Source organism: Mus pahari, chromosome 7 (genome assembly GCF_900095145.1).
Source record: "Mus pahari chromosome 7, PAHARI_EIJ_v1.1, whole genome shotgun sequence".
Classification (NCBI taxonomy): Eukaryota; Metazoa; Chordata; class Mammalia; order Rodentia; family Muridae; genus Mus; species Mus pahari.
The window spans coordinates 45,522,777-45,537,979 of NC_034596.1; the positions used below are offsets into that span (position 1 = coordinate 45,522,777).

At 37.4% G+C, this 15,203-nt stretch overlaps 1 pseudogene; it reads left to right on the plus strand.

Moving 5' to 3' along the window:
• Positions 1-5,724: 5,724 nt before the first annotated feature.
• Positions 5,725-5,913, plus strand: LOC110324010 (annotated as a pseudogene).
• The last annotated feature ends 9,290 nt before the right edge of the window (positions 5,914-15,203 follow it).

Genomic DNA, 15,203 nt, shown 5'->3' on the forward strand with positions numbered 1-15,203 from the left:
CTCAGTCCCGCTTGGGAAAGAGAAGAAAGCAATCACAAGTGGGGAGGGAGGGAGGGACCTGGGAGGGAAAGTGGGCAGGCTGGGGAAGTTGGGGAGAAAGGGAGACCTGATTTGGTATTGGGTAGGGAAAAGAACTGAAGCCTGGAGGACCAGCAGAATTAATGGAAACAGGCAACCTCAGGAGACAGGAGTTTGAGGGGACTCTCCAGAATGTACCAGGGACCTAGGAGGTGAGGTACTCAGGACCTTAGATGAAATGCCTGGCAGTAGGGAGAGAGAAACTTATAAATCCCACCTCCAGCAGGACAACAGGGCATCAAGTGAGGGAGAGGGAGCCATCTCATAGTCACAACTCTGACCCATAATTGTTTCTATCTGAAGGAATTACAGGGATGGAAATGAAGAGGAGTCTGAGGAAAAAAAAAGTTCCAGTGACAGATCTAGAGTGGGATGAAGCTCAAGGGGAGATCCCAAGGCCTGACACTATTACTGAGGCTATGGAACACTCACAGAAATGGACCTAGCATGACCGCACTCCAGAAGACCCAAAGAAGCAGCTGAAAGAGTCAGATGTACATACTTGCACCCAATCAATGGATAGAAGCTACTGACCCCTGTCATTGAATTAGGGAAATGCTGGAAGAAGCTGAGGAGAAGAACCAGCAGTAACAATTAATCTGGATTCCCCAAGATCTCTCAAACACTTGACCACTTGCCAGGCAGCATACACCAGCTGATATGAAGCCTCCAACATACATACACTAGAGGACTTCTGGGTCTGTGTTCATTCAGAGATGATGCACCCAACCCTAAAGATAATGGAGGCCACAGAGAGTTTAGAGGTCAGGTGGGGTAGAGGATGGGGACGTCCATGTGGAGACAGGTGTGAGGAGGAGGTATGGGATGTGGGACAGTTGGAGGGTGGACAGGGTGGGGATAAAATATGGAATATATATATATATGACAAACAAAACAAAACAAAAAATGTTTTGCTAAAGTAAATATTTGAAAGGATGCACATGATGAAAGATTCTTTGCTAATAACACACCTGCATTAGTTTGCCTTACATTGTATTGCTGAGCTCCATTTGTCATGGCTCTATAGAGAGAAATGCACCCAAAACTTCTGGTGGTGTTCTAGCAACTTCTTGCAGCTTTCTCAGACTCAGGACTCAGACCAATTAGCAGAGTGATGACAGCTAATACAGACTCATGTGGAGTTTTGCTAAGACAGGCTCATGTGGTGTGGTAATACTCATGGAAGGACTCATGATGTTCGGAGGGAGTATAAACAGTGCTCAACTGAAAGAGACAGGGACTTCAATAGCTAGTTTTACAATGCTTCATGACCTTTCATCTTAGTCTTTGCCTTCTGATCTTCATTTCCTTGAGAGAGGCACAGCAGAGAGCTTCCCCTGGCATCCCTGCTGGTTGAACCACTCCTGATGACTCATGCCAATTTGGCTGAGGCCTTGCTGTTTCTGCTAGGTCACTCCACCACTGTAGGTTTGTGTTTGCTACCTTGACATTACTGAACTAGACTGCTCGTATGCTCATGAAGTGTGTGTGAGTGGATCAATCTACCACTGCTGATTCCTATGAACTGAACCGCTGATTTTCTGACAATTCAGATTGGATTATCTTCAAAGAACAATTTTTAAACTGGCCCACTTACCCCAGATCCTATAGCTTTTCTTTTCCACTTCCTCTCCTGGATGATGGGCTACATATTAAGAACCCATTTAAGAACCCATATTAAAAGTAGGTTCTGAAAAAATCAAAGACAGCATAAGATGCTAACAAGCTTAATAAAAAAAAATTGTAACTTATTGTCCATATCTGCACCATACTATTCAGACTCTAATTTTTAAACCTTTATATACACTAGATATCCAGCATCATGTATGGGAAGCCCACATCTGAAAATTTATTTCTATTTCTCTATGCACTTAGGACCTCTTTACATATGTGTTGCAATGTTCATCTATCCAGATGTCTACCTGTCTGTCTGTCTATCTATCCATCTGTCTGTCATCTACCCATCTTTTTTTTTTTTTTTTTGAGTTTTTAAGACAACTTCAATAAGGGTTCTGAATGTTGGATAATTGGTTTGCATTGTTTTTTACTAGTATTTGGAACAGTTTAGGATTGCTTTAAAACTTTACACTAAAGAACTCCTGCAATTTTGCTCTTGTTTACCTAAGTAAAATTATGGATTTTTTTTTATAAGTCCAAAATGGCCCTTGGCTTATGTTTCTTCTCCATAGCATGAACCAGGAAATCTTCTATTTCATATTTGAAAACCAAGTTTGGTTTTCTTTCCTTTCTTTTCTCCATAACATTTGCTGTCTTGGATATTTTTTAGTTTATGTGATATCAGGAAAATTTTTTATTAACTTCTCATATAGTAAGATATGAGTAAGGATTGAACTTCCTTTGCACTCTGCACCACTAATATCTGAAACAGTATAATATAATTCAAAATTCTATTTTCTTTGCTTCCTCCTACTTGATAAATATGAATTTAATGTAAGTGCATACATCTCCAGTTTTTCTATCTCATATATTGATATTCTAAAACATTTTCTGACCTAGAAAAGACATGTAGGTTTTGTCAGGTGAATACCACAATGAACACTTTCAGACCCATCATTCAATTATGTATGATTTTACAGTTTTAATAAAAATAATATTTATAAAATATTATATTCAAAAGGTATATATTATATTCAAAAGGCATATAATTTTGCTATTGTAAGTACTCAACAATAAAGTAATGAAGCAGTCATTAAATTAACACTATTTTAAAAAATATTTTTCTGTGTCAGTAACACAGGTATAATTTGTATTATAAAGAAAGTTTCTTTTTACAAACAATGTATTTTCTTTTTCTTTATTTTTTAAGGTTGTATTTTCTTTTTGAACTACAGTCAAATATTATTTAACTAAAAGTGTTCATTTTCCTAAAGCAGATGCCTGTTCTTCATCTATATTATCTCATCTCTTACCATCTTTTCAAATGAGTAACTTTTAACCATCTAGATTAATTCCCCAGTTGAATCACATAGATGCATTTCCAGCTCTTAAAAGTTAGTGTAGCAATTCTCTGCACCACCATCTTCTGTTAAAAATGCTTTACTTTTACAATGCAGAAACATTCATTATTCTTCTTAATGGATTTTAATCCTTTTATGTTCTACTCATTTCTGGTTTTACCTTTGCCTCAATATCATAATTGTTTCCTACAGTTGTTTTTATTCTTTAAATAGTCGAAGTTGTTTTAGTATGCCTTATTCAAATGCTGTCTATTGGTCAGAACATCACCAAAATGAATGACCCTAATGATAATACAATAAGAAAAAAAGCCTTTTCAGTTTTTGCAATACTAGCTCAAGTATCTGTTATGATTTCCGTGATGACCCTACAGAGTAATTCTTCTTTGTATTCCTTGAGTGTCAACATTTTTCTCATTGTAAAGTACTGATCCTCTGTTTCATATGAATGCATTCCAGCACAAGTACTGAAAACATAATAAAACCCAGGGACATTTGTGCCTATCACTCATTCTAATAACGTTACTCCGTGGTATCACTGACTATGGAGTAAAGCTGGTTCAACTTATGGGTTATGCTTAATAACTTAAGAAATATATAATATTTTTTTTCATTTCATTGTGTGTTTTTATTGAATATGTTATTTAAGTTTTATTGCATTATGAGAAAAGATACATAATTTCAATTTATCTGAATTTGTAAACATCTAAAAACATATTTTGAGTAAATACATTTACATCATTCTTCTTTCCCTTTTGTACCCCAACTCCTCCCAGAGACACACCTCCCCTACTTTGAAACCTACAATACCTTTCAGTTTTTATCATATTGTTTAAAATTTACAAAATATTGTAACAATAAAATGAGTATTATAAAAGTTGTTTGATATAAAACCACAATCAAACAGTCTTATGAAGATGATTGGCTACAGCAATACTGAATATATATATTTTTTTCTCAATATAAATTTTAAATAACTCCAAATATATTAACTGTATGATATATTAAAATAATATACCACTATTAGTTTTTTTAATGAACATAAATAGATAAAGTCTTTTTGTTTGTTTCTTTTGTTTTGTTTTTAGTGGAGCTTAAAATCTTGGCTCTTACTGTGTTACAAGCACAAAATAAGAACAATTTTTGGATATTGGCATTCATTGTAATAAAGCTGTACTTCAATGCCCAAAAGATTTTACCTCCATAGTAGATAGCTAATAGTTGATAGTTCTGCTGTGCCAAGGAATGAATGATAGGCACGAATTTTGGATACAGATTTCCTGCTATGGTCATAGCCATTTGACTTGAGTGATTGTCATCATTCTTAGCCCACAGGGAACAGGTTACATTCATTTAAGAAAATCGTGTGTGTATTAAGATGGTCTACCAAATGAAGTCATTCATCAACTGTTTCAATGAACAATGGTTCTGTTTGGAGGGTGGCAGAGATATTAGGTGAGGGTAAGATTCTGGGTCATTGGCTATGATGATTTTGGAAAGCATTCATCTCAGTATAAGGGTGACTTATCTTGCTTTTCCGGTGTGTTTGAGTATCCAGGACTCGCTATGGTGGGAGAATTGGATTCTAATGATGCCAAGTAACCTTGGTTTCTATTGCTTATGTTCTTATGCTTGCCTCCCACCATCTGGTTATCTCTAGTGCTACCTGTCCTGGCTCTGTCTGACTAGAGCCTGGCCTTCCTGTAATCCTGGTTATATCAGAATTCCTCAGAGTCAAGCTGTCTCTGTGATCCTATGATTCTGAGATCCTGGAATCCTGAGGTCCTGGCTGTGTCTGAGATTCTGGGAGCCAAGCTGCCTTTGGGAACCTGGGATCCTGGTGTGACCCAACTCCTGTGACCCTGTGATCTGGTGATCCTGGGCTTGTTAGAGCACCTGGGAGTGGAGCTGCCTCTGGGTGATGTGGGGCTGGCTGTGGAGTTTGTGCCCAAGGTCCCATACAATAATTCTATGTGATTTCCTCCAATTATTATATCTTAATGTGCTGGATATTTTTTATGTCAACTTAAAACAATATAAAGTTTTATTTTTTTAGAGGAGTGATACTCAATTAATTAAATGCCTCCATAAATCAGGCTATAGGCAAGCCTTTAGGGCATCATCTTAGTGATTGATAGGATGCCTCAGTGGATTATAGATGGTGTGGTTCTGGGTTCTATAAGAAAGCAGGATGAGCAAGCCTTGATGAGAAAGCAAATAATCCACATACCTCTATCACTTCTATATCAGCTCCTGGCTCTAGGCTCCTGCTCTGTGTGATTTTCAAGATGCACTACTATATGGATTTATGAGTGGAAGATACCTTACCCCAGGCTTTTGGCTATAGTGCTTCATCATAGCAACTGTAATGCTAACTAAACTTGCTGCTGTTCCCATGACACTGAAGTGCCTTATGCAGAAGTTACCCCTTGATGAAAGGATATTGTGAACTTAATCATGTTCTGATCCATATAAATAATCATGAGGAAACTGCATCATATCATGTTTCTCTCAGATATGTGCTAGGGGTGAATTTTATAAGATTTATAAAATTATAAGATTATATTTTCTAAAATATAACATCCCACTCAATATGTAGCAAGAAACAAACAGCTTTTGCTTCCCCTTTTCTATGCCATCATGCAGTGCAACCCTGATTCAGTTTTTCTCTATGTCTTTTCATAAGACTTTCAAAATCAAGCAATTCCTGGATAAGTAACAAAAGCAAAATCATCCTATTTCTCAGTGGATTCAGATGAAAACAAGTAACAAAATCACATTTGACTCTAGGAGGAGACACTGGAAGAGAGTGGATTTGAGTCTGGGAAGCCTGAGGATATGTGTTAAATTGAGGTCATAACAACTAACAGAGAAAGTTTAACATTTTTCAAATATTTATTTATTTATTTATTTATTTATTTATTTATTTAATGTATGTGGATACTTTGTCTGCAATTATAACTGTACACCAGAACAGTTGTGAGCTGTCATGTGTGTACTAGAGATTGAACCTTTAGAAGAACAGTGGGTGGTCTTAATGACCAATCCATCTTTCCAGCCCGTGTTCAAAATTTTTAACCTGGAGACTTGTTCACATATTAATTGGGGATGTGGTTTGTCCAGTATTAAGATCCACAGCCTTAATTCTTTTTAAACTGGTACCTGTAAAATATATTTACATACATATAGAACTGTGTAATTGTATATATATATATATATATATATATATATATATATATATATATATATTTAAATATGCAAGTCACACAGTGTTAGTTCAGTAGTATTTAAAATTTGTGAGTAGATACACCCTCGTATCAGGCTACCTCTATCTCTGTGTTGCGTGTTTATACCATTCTAACTTTCAGCAGTTTATATCTTATATCTTTATCTTATTTTCTTCAAATTACAATGTACAAAGTAATATACAGAAGTTAATGATTCCTTAGATTCATTGCATGCTAGTAATTGCTTAAACAAAGGAAGATATTGTTAGATAGTATTGCTAAATATGATTATAGGCCCAATGGAGAAAGGATTAAAATATAAAATTTTGGATATTACTAAAATCTAGATATCCTTAGAAAATTGAAAAGAAGGAAGTCAGTTCCACTTTTTCTGGTACAAAATGAAAATATTAAACTATTTTTTAATGTGCACGTCTTCCTAAGTACTTTCTTGAGGTGGGAGGAAGGGGAGAGAAAGGTTTATTTCATTTGTTTTTATTGGATATTTTATTTACATTTCAAATGTTATCGCCTTTCCTGGTTTCCCCTCAGGAAACTCCTTATCCCATCCTCCCTCCCCTGCTTCTATGAGGGTGCTCACTCACCAGCTACCCTCTCCTGCCTCCCTGTCCTGCCATTCCGCTATATCGGGCATGGAGCATTTTCTTTAAACAAGTCATTTCCACAACCCATAAACATCTATCAATTACTCAAAACTCAATGTTTGAAGTAAATTTCTTTCTTTGTTTCTTTCTTTGTTTCCTTCCTTCCTTCCTTCTTCTCTCTCTCTCCCCCCTCTCTCATTTTTTATTAGATTTTTTTTTTTTGATTTTTTTTTTTTTTTTGGTTTTTCGAGACAGGGTTTCTCTGTGTAGCTCTGGCTGTCCTGGAACTCACTCTGTAGACCAGGCTGGCCTTCAGCTCAGAAATCTGCCTGTCTCTGCCTCCCAACACTGGGATTAAAGTATGCCACCACCGCCCAACTAGATGTTTTCTTTACTTACATGTCAAATGTTTTCCCTTTTCCTAGTTTCCCCTCTGAAAGCCCCCTATCCCTCCCACTCCCCCTGCTTCCCAACCCACCCATTCCCACTTCCCAGCCCTGGCATTCCCTTATACTGGGACACAGAACCTTCAGAGGACAAAGGGTCTCTCCTCCCATTGATGACTGATTAGGCCATCCTCTGCTATATATGCAGCGAGAGCCGTGAGTCACACCATGTGTTTTCTTTGGTTGGTGGTTTAGTCCCAGGGAGCTCTAAGGTTACTGGTTAGTTCATATTGTCCCTCCTATGGGGCCCGCAAACCCCTTCAGCTCCTTGGGTCCTTTCTCTAGCTCCTTCATTGGAGACACTGTGCTCTGTCCAATGGAAGTCTGTGAGCATCCACTTCTGTATTTGTTAGACACTGGCAGAGCCTCACAGGTGACAGCTATATCAGGCTCCTGTCAGCAAGCTCTTTTGGCATCCACAGTAGTGTCTGGGTTTGGTGGTTGTTTATGGGATGGATCCACAGGAAGGGCAGTCTCTGCATGATCATTCCTTCAGTCTCTGTTGCACACTTTGTCTCTGTAACTTCTTCTTTCCTATAGAACCCAAGACTACCAGCCCAGGGATGGCAACACCAACAGTGGGCCCTCCCCCACTTGATCACTAATTGAGAAAATGCCCCATAGCTGGATCTCATATAGATGCTTCCCCAGCTGAAGCTCCTTTCTCTGTAACTCCAGTGTGTGTCAAGTTGACACACAAAACCAGCCAGTACAATTGGCCCCTTGTCAACTTGACACAAAAACACATCACAATTAAGCTTCAATCCTTACTTTCTTATTCATTCCCAAGATCTAAATGACTTTAAAAGTCTCACAGTCTTTACATATTAAAAGTTCAATCCTTTTAAAATATATAATATCTTTTAAAATTCTGTCTTTTAAAAATTCAAAGTCTCTTAACTGTGGGCTGCACTAAAATATTTTCTTCCTTCAAGAGGGAAAACTGTCTGGCATAGTCTAAATAAAAAAAAAATCAAACTCCAAGTGTCCAATGTATGGGATCCAACTCACAATCTTCTGGGCTCCTCTAAGGCTTGGGTCACTTTTCCAGCCCTGCCCTTTGTAGCACACATCTTGTCCTCTAGGCTCTAGCTGCCTGTATTCCACCGCCGATGCTCTTTTTGGTGGTCATCTCATCATACTAGCATCTCCAAAACACTGCTGTCTTATGCTGTAACTAGGCTTCACCAAGCTCCTCTCATAGACTCTTTTCATGGTGCCAAACCTCAGTTGTTTTGCATGACCCATTCAGTCCTGAGCCATCAAACACAACTGAGGCTGCACCATTACCAGTGTCCTTCCGAAGCCTCTCACAGTGCCAAGCATCAGCTGCTCTTCATGACCTCTTCATACCTTCAGACTAGCACCACCTGAGTGACTCTTACACATTACCAAGTCCAGCAAGAGCATGAGGTAAAACCTTGGCTATCTTTAGAACACAGTTTCTGTGTGCTCTTAGAAAACACTTCCCATAAGATTTCACCTCAACAATGCTGGTCTCTTTTTAATCACTGCTAATTTCTTAGCTCCAGCTACCCCGAATCAATAGTCTCAGTAATGCAAAGTTTTTGTTTCAGTAGTTCAGGTAGTTCTGGTAGCATGTCAGTCACAGCTGATTCTTTAACTCCAGCTGACCAAAACCATATAATCTTCACAATCAAAATAGCAACGGCCCTGATAAGAGTCTTTAATTTTCCCTCTGAAATTTCACAAGCCAGGCATCTGTCTTCTGCACTGTTCTCAACCTTATCTTCCAAGATCCTACAGAACATCCCACAGAGCTCTTAACAATGAATGGATCTTCTAGCCCAATGTTCCAAACACCTTCCACAGTCCTCCCAAAAACATGGTAAGAACATCACAGGAATACCCCACAACGCTGGTACAAATTTGTCTTAGTCAGTGTTTCTATTTCTGCACAAACATCATGACCAAGAAACAAGTTAGGGAGGAAAGGGTTCATTCAGCTGACACTTCACACATTTCTGTTGGATCACTAAAGGAAGTCAGGACTGGAACTTAAACAGGTTAGGAAGCAGGAGCTGATACAGAGGCCATGGGAGGATGTTACTGGCTTGCTTCCCCTGGCTTGCTTTCTTAAAGAACCCAATACTACCATCACAGAGATGGTACCACCCACAATGGGCCTCCCGACTTGATCACCATCTGAGAAAATGCCCCACAGCTGGATCTCATGGAGGTACTTTCCCAACTGAAGCTCTTTTCTTTGATAACACCAGCCTATATCAAGTTGACACACAAAACCAGCCAGTACAGCCACCAACCAACGAGCTTGCATGGGCTGGTCCAAGGTCCTAGCACGAATGTAGAAGAGGGCTATATTGTCTGGCATCAGAGGGAGAGGATGTGCCCAGTCCTGTAGCGACTTGATGCCCTAGGGTGGGACAAAACCCAGGGTGGTCACACTCTCAGAGGTAAAAGGAAGGGGAGATGGGGAAAGATCTCTGCAGCCAGGAACCAGGAAGAGATGCAGCATTTGGGATGTAAATAAATAAAATAATTAATACAAAAATGTTTTACAAAAATAAACAAAATAGTGAACAGATATTCCCGATTCTGGGAGATAAGTATAGTATAGTCTATGTTGACCTTTCTTTGTGGATGATGATAATATGGGCAGGCATTTTTAATAAATTTTTACTGTACTTTATGCATATGGATGATTTGTTCCATCCTGCTGCTTGTGAAAGGAGGCATCAGAAACCTTGAAAATGGAGTAATAGATTGCTGTGAGCTCTTATGTGGTTACTGTGAATTAAGCTGGATCCTCTGCAAGAATAACAAGCACCCTCAGCCACTGGGCCTTCTCTTCAGCCAGTCATATATGGACAGCACTGACTGTGGTATAGAAAGAGTGAAAGCGTAGAAATACTGAGAAGAAAACTATTTTTCATCATAAAATAATTATCTAAATATAGAGGAATCCTAGAATTAGTTGTGCCACAAGAGACAGAATATAGATATATAAGTGTTTTCACAATTTTTCTATTGCTTTTATTGTTGTGTGTCATGGATAATGAATGATCTATTTCTAGAAGAAACCTGGTAAAATATATTGCATAGTGTGGTTAGCAATGTAGGCAATTTTCACAGGATCATCTCAGAATTCATGTGAACATTTGCAACATAGGAACTGATTTCAAATGTTAGTATGTTCTATTTTAAGTGAAGGCAGATGAAGAAGAAAATGTGATAACCTCAAGAACTTTAGGAATTATGTTCCATTCTAAATAGAGGCATATGCTGAACAGAATTCATTGTCTTCTGTGACAAAATATGATAAAATTCAATCAATCACATACATATTGTCAGTATTTTTAACTCATGTGTCTTCAGACTAAATGCTCAAATACATGGAAATGGCAAAATTTAAACCATATATCGTCATACTAAATTTTCAAATATTTTAAAATGGCAAATATTTTATTTCCTAAATGAACCCAGATTCATTTGTTTTGGAGTGAGTGATTTATGTCCACTCATTCAAATAAAACCTTACAAGAGGCATGAAGTTTTATTGATTAGTATTGATATGCACTATAGACAACATTGCATTGAGCAGAGATTCATCTGGTCCTAAATTGACAAGTGCATCATATGTTCCCTATTAGAAATGTCAGGTTACTTCCTTTTAGTTTCGTTTTTTGGCATATATTTTAAAGCATTCTTCTTTATGTGAACTTAAACTTTTTTTTCACAGAATCAAAACACAAATAATTGAAGTAAGGACTCCAAGATGCAGTATAATTCTGTCACTTTATCAACTTGCATGCTTAATAATTTATTTCTCATACTTACATTTTTACAAATGTAGAAGGAGATTTAGTAGTTTTCACTCATCTGCATTTGTGCTGGAATTGTGAAGAATTGTTCATTAATAGTACAAAATCCTTCTTAAAATGTACACTAATTTATAAGAGGATGTCTTAGTCAGGGTTTCTATTCCTGCACAACATCATGACCAAGAAGCAAGTTGCGGAGGAAAGGGTTTATTCGGCTTACATTTCCATACTGCTGTTGATCACCAAAGGATGCAGGACTGGAACTCAAGCAGGTCAGAAAGTAGGAGCTGATGCAGAAGCCATGGAGGGATGTTCTTTACTGGCTTGCTTCCCCTGGCTTGCTCAGCCTTCTCTCTTATAGAACCAAAACTACCAGCCCAGGGATGGCACCACCATCAAGGGACTTCCCACCTTGATCACTAATTGAGAAAATGCCTAACAGCTGGATCTCATGGAGGCATTTCCCCAACTGAAGCTCCTTTCTCTGTGGTAACTCCAGCTGTGTCAAGTTGACACAAAACTAACCAGTACATTTTATAGTGAAAAAAGGAACATGATCACAGAAATAGGTAAATGTTTCTGCCTGTCTAGAGATTTTACATTCCTCAACTTCCCTGCAGGATAAACACAGAAGTCAATGTTCTGACTTAGTTATTGTGTAACACTGACACACAAATGAAAGGCACTGTAACTCCTATGAAGAGCATATTTGACAAGCTCTAACACAACTGTTTGCAAAATTTTATTGAAATCTCCCCTTCCATTTATCTTTGTTAGCACAGCCTCAGAAATCACTGGATTGGAATTCTTGTATAATTTAACTCTTAAAGAATTAAGTGTGCAGGTGTTCAGAGAATAGCCTATTTTTCTAAGTAAATAAAATCTTTTGGGAGAAAATATTATATTTATTACCATATGAAAGAATATTCAATGGATCTAACTCATTTCTAAAAGAATAAACAGAATTATACTGCAAAAAAGGAGATGATAAATCAAGAAACAAAAATGCAATTAGTCTTAAGCAATCTCAGGATGTTGAATTAGTAAACATGATAAATTACTTAAACAAGTGCATTGAACAGTTTCACAGAGTTTATCTTTCTTAAGGTTGCTATTTTATGCTAGGACATAGGCAGCCTATCTTTGCAATGCACCATGAAAATAATCAGTAAAATACATACATACATACATACATACATATATACATATATGTATATGTATATTCACAATATAGAATGACTGAAAATGAGATTAACTTTTATAGAATTTTCTAGCACTCCTTTCTTCTCTTCTTTTTAAGATGTACCACACACGAAGTTCCCAGACAAATGAGTTTCAAGTGAATAGGGAAGATCTATACAGGTTAAAATTAAGCACATTCCATCTTGAAGTCTAACAGCTCTGATGGAGGTCCTTTCTCTTAGCTTTTCTCACCATTTCAGAGTCCCTCATTCTTGTTCTGCCCTTTGAGACATCAGGGAATGGATTAGCACCTTCTATATAATAAACATTCATGTAATTAATAACCAACTTATTTCCCCAGATCATTTCCTACCTTAAATAATATTGGTTCCCTTAATCTCTCCTTCAAGATTTTCTTTTCCAGGCTATTATTTATTGCTTGTTCCTGAACCTTCTTCCACTTTCCCAAGGACTTTTTTAACTTAGCAAGTCTAGGTATTCACACAATCTGAAATGCAAGAATAACTTGTCTCATTCTGAACATTGTTCTTCTGTTTAAGCATCTAGGGAGTTTGAACTATCAATCTGTTTGTTAAGTGTGACTCTTAAGCTATTGTAATGGGCACAATTGTCTTCCTCCACTAAATTCATCATCTCCTCTATAGAGATCACATCATTTACTTCTATGTTTTTCCTTTCTGCCTTTTTTTTTTAATCCCTTGAAAATCCTCAGCATTTCTACATGTAAAATTACTTTCATTGCTTTTGAAAAATATTCAAACCATCTTGAAAATCTCATCTAATATAGTATTTAGTTTCTTCAGATTATTGGTGTTTGAGAGTTTTGAGTAAAATCCATGTTTTGGAGGTAGTGGAATCCTAAAAAAAAACTGCGTGGGTTGCTCTCTTTATATAGAGACATTCTATAAGTCATACACATTTGCATGCATTTCCTATCTAAACAAATGAAATTGTAAACATGGCTTGTGTTCCTTGAGACTCAGTTTCCAAAATATGCTTCGTTCTCACCTTTTACGAAGTTATTTCCTAGATGTTTCTCGGTTGCATTTAGAATGCCTTTCCCTGTTAGAAGACCTCTAGAATTCTGATCTTCCTTGCATTCTCCTTTACAGTTTTCTGCATACATCAAGAGCACATATAATTTTGTTCCATTTTGTTTACATATTCCTTCGTCCACTTTTACAGATTTCCATTCTGTCTGACTCATTTTCAATCTCAGTCAAATTTGTATTTGTAATAACACATATACACTAAAACAGTATGTAGCAAACATTTTTTTCCTCTGGCAATATATTTTAAATATTAATTGTGTTTACATTATTTTTGCAATTTTCTTATTGTATTTTTTATTAAGACAATTTTCTCTTTTAAACTTTTTATTTCTTTTGCATTAGAATAGACCCTTCTCTCATACACCACATTCTCAGCAGATTTTCCTTCCTCTTCCCTTCCCAGGTTCCCCTCACATCCCAGCTTTCCCAGATCCACTTCCTCCTTCATTTCCTCTTGATAATGAAACAGCTGTACACAAGATGACACACAAACAGACAAAGATATAATAAGACAAGGAAAAAGGCCTCATATCATGGTTGGAAAATGCAACTCAATAGGAGAAAAAGTGTTCAAAAAGCAGATGACCTGGTGTACTTACATGCAAGCCTTGTGTTGCTGCTTCAGTTTTTATGAGCCTATTTGAGTCCCTGCTTAGTTGATTCCATGGGCCATGTAACCCTGGTGCTTCCAATCCCCTCTGGCTTCTACATTCCTTCTTCTGTCTCTTCAGTAGGATTTCTTAAGCTCTGAGTAGAGGAATCAGACAGAAACTAACAGTTTAGACTCTCTCTCAAAAAATGTCTAGCTTGGGTCTCTTTAATCACTCCCATATGTTACCAGAGGAAGCCTTTTTGATTATAACTAGACAATCCATGGTTATAACAATATCATTAAAATTTTTGGAGGTTTGAATAGGTTTGGCCCTCATAGATTTATGTTTCTGAATGATTGGTCCATACAATATTGAGAGATATGGTCTCCATGGAATAGGTGTGACCTGTCAGAAGTGGACCTGTCACAGTGGATGGAGGCTTTGAGAATGCTCATGTAATGTTCATTGTAGTGTAACAAAGTCTCTGCCTGCTGCCTGTGGATCAAGATATAAACACTTGCCTCCTAAAGCACCAAGTCTGGCTGTATGTTGCCATGTTTTGTGACCATAAGGATAATGGACTAACTTCTGAAACCTTAAGCCAACCTCAATGAATGTGTTTATTCTTTATGAGAGTTACCATGGTCACGTTATGTCTTCACATAACATGAAAACCCAAATAAGGCAGAATCATTTCATTGGCTTTATTTATTTATTTATTTATTTATTTATTTATTTATAGCCACTTTTGTTTGATGCTACCTTAAGTGTCTGTGTTATTCAGTCAGTTCCTGACCAACCAGGCAGTGTAGAACATTGGCTCCCTCTTGTGCCATATGCCTCAAGATAAAGCAGGTACTGTTTGGCTATTCCCATAAGTTTTGAGCCACCATTGCTCTAGCACACCATTGCCTCAGCAGGCAGGGCAGATAATAGCTCAAGATTTTGTGGCTGGGTTTCACAGACTGTAGGTCAAATGTTTTGTGGTTGTGTCAAGGTGTGACTTTCTGCAGTCTGTAGAGGAACTTCTTTTCTTATTTATTTTAAATTATTTTATTAGATATTTTCTTCATTTATATTTCAAATGTTATCCCAAATGTCCCCTATACCCTCTCCCCACCCTGGTCCCCTGCCAACTCACTCCCACTTCTTGGCCCTGGTGTTCCCCTCTATGGGGCATATAAAGTTTGCAAGACCAAGGGGCATCTCTTCCCAAGGATG